Raw genomic sequence first — 2448 nt, 5'->3', positions numbered from 1 at the left:
TTTTTTTTTTTTTTTACATTCAAGGTTACAGCTGATATAGTATAGCAAATATAAAACTAAAAAGAATATCACAAAACTTAAGTATCTGACTTTGAAAAAAAAAAAAACAGAAACTTGATCTCAAGCAATGGCTATTCATGTCTTAGTAATTAGCTGTTACTTTCAATTCTGAACATAATGCAAGTTCTAGGATGTAGAATTTCCTGTTACTCAATTTGGTAATAGCATATCAGTATGTATTTAAAATACATGCAATAAGCTTTTTTCAGCTTATGAGACAATAGTTCCAACACTTATTAGACAATTTATATCTTATCTATATAAATACCAATTTATCTTGAAAAAAAAAAGAAAAAAACATGCTTGTATACAAAATTATCTTTCAAGTTTCAATTCTAAACTGTTCAAGGCAAAGCATACAGAATACAAACAAACAAAATAAAAATAGGGAAACAGATCAAAATGAAGCTGTCACCAGGTTTTTGGCAAAGCATAAAAAACAGATCATGATAAATGTTCAAAAAGATCACATTTCTCATGTTTAAATACTTCAACAGCTATGCTTTGTACAATGCCTGAGAGAGATCTGGTGGCAGATTCCAGCAGATTTATTTCCACTCAAAACAAAGCAAATTTATTATGAATAATCATTACATCAAAAATCACAGGGAAGAACATTATGCATTTACTACTGGGATACATACAAGGGATGGATGTTCTAAGCATGACAAACAAAATAAAAACAAACTGATAGGAATAAGGCATGCAAAGCATTCATTGCTTTTTAAATAAACAGTAATGAGGAATAAACACAGATATGAAAATGCATACATTCAGGTGAGGGTTTTTATGTTTCAGTAACTGAAACTGGAACTAAAGCTGAACATAATGCTTGGGATACTAGTAGATGAGATTAAGCTTTCAATAACTCAAACCAATGCTTGGGATACCAAAAGTTAATATTAAGCTTTCAATAACTCAAACTAATGCTTGGGATACTAAAAGTCAGGATTAAGCTTTGATGCCAATACTACACAATTCTGTATAACACCACAGTTTAATCACTAATTCTTAAAAAGTTAAAACCATTTATTAAATTAAGCATCAATACTTTAAGGAACTGCATGTATAAATTAAGTATTACTTACTGCATTGTAGGAGTTATGACAGTAGTTATGATTTAATTTTAAAGCCATGACTGCAGGTTCAATAGTGCTGAGGTACTGGGTGGTTTAAGTGCTTGAGCAAAGTTAATGGAGAGTTTAGTAACTGCTATATGACTCATGACTATAAATTCAATGTACAGTAATGCTGAGATATTGAGTGGTATAAGCTACATTGTAGTGACTTCAAAATTCAATTCATTCTTGATTTACTGCATGTGGTATGAGCTATAAAAATGCAATTTAGCAACCGACAACTACAAACTCAATCTAACTTTGAGCAACCAGGTGATATGGATTAGAGTCACAAGTTCAATTATCCTTGTCACTGCAGGTTCAGTGAATTACACCAACTTTGTGACCCCAAAGTTGCCATCTGTTTCTTTACTATAACTCTTAATACATTTTGTATATCTTCATGAAATCTGGCAAGATTTCAGTAAACATTATAAGTTTTTCATACACAAAAAAATCTGATTATTTAAGTACTTTTACTAAAAATTTATCTGTGAATATATGAAGTCAAGTTGTTGACTATACTGTACTCAAAGTGTTTTTTAATGTTAAGATTAAAAATATTTTTCTTCACCTAAAAATTGTCAAATTTCATTTGTATTATTTCTAAGATCTCCTAAATAAATATAAAATTTAATGTTGTTTCAGTAAAACTCCATATTTTATGTTATTTTATCTACCCTAACTATATGCACTCAGTCAATTTCAATGATCTAATAAATACCATAAAAAATATGAAATAAATCTAAATTACCTTTTTCACTCTCTATAATGACTGCAGATTGTAACATGAAACTACAGTTGTTAATCCTAAATAGCTTAAAGCTTGTAAGAGAATCCATCTGTTTATACTTAAGTTTTATTGTTTCATTACCCTTTGACACACCTAACTAATAATCTTGCCACACAAGCTGTAAATAACTTGGTAAATACACAAGCATACCTCATGAGAATTATTATTATTTTTCATTATCTTTTCTAATATATAAAAACATACATGATAAAAAAAAAGAAATATGGTAATTACATGTGTCCCCCTTTTTTTTGCTGTTTGACTATTGATGAAAGTTAAGCCTACTTCTTAAACTAATGGTAATAATACACTAAATTTTTATTTAATTAAATAATGCACTTAAGAACACAGACTAATAATATGCACAAAACAAATAATGCTTTATAACTATCATAATTTACCTGGCTTTCTAACTGTGTGATAAGAGCAGTTACGTATATTCTCGTTTGATAATTTCCTTAATTTCTAGTATAAATT

General features: G+C 28.6%; 1 protein-coding gene across 4 annotated transcripts in view; it reads right to left on the bottom strand.

Annotated features, from left to right (window-relative positions):
• LOC106468097 (formin-binding protein 1 homolog) overlaps positions 1–2448 on the bottom strand; it is an 84424-nt gene that overhangs the window by 17661 nt on the left and 64315 nt on the right. The window lies entirely within an intron of this gene.

This window comes from Limulus polyphemus, unplaced genomic scaffold (assembly GCF_000517525.1).
Source record: "Limulus polyphemus unplaced genomic scaffold, Limulus_polyphemus-2.1.2 Scaffold85, whole genome shotgun sequence".
NCBI lineage: Eukaryota > Metazoa > Arthropoda > Merostomata > Xiphosura > Limulidae > Limulus > Limulus polyphemus.
Note: the sequence above shows the minus strand (reverse complement) of the source record. Positions and strands in the feature narration are given on the sequence as shown.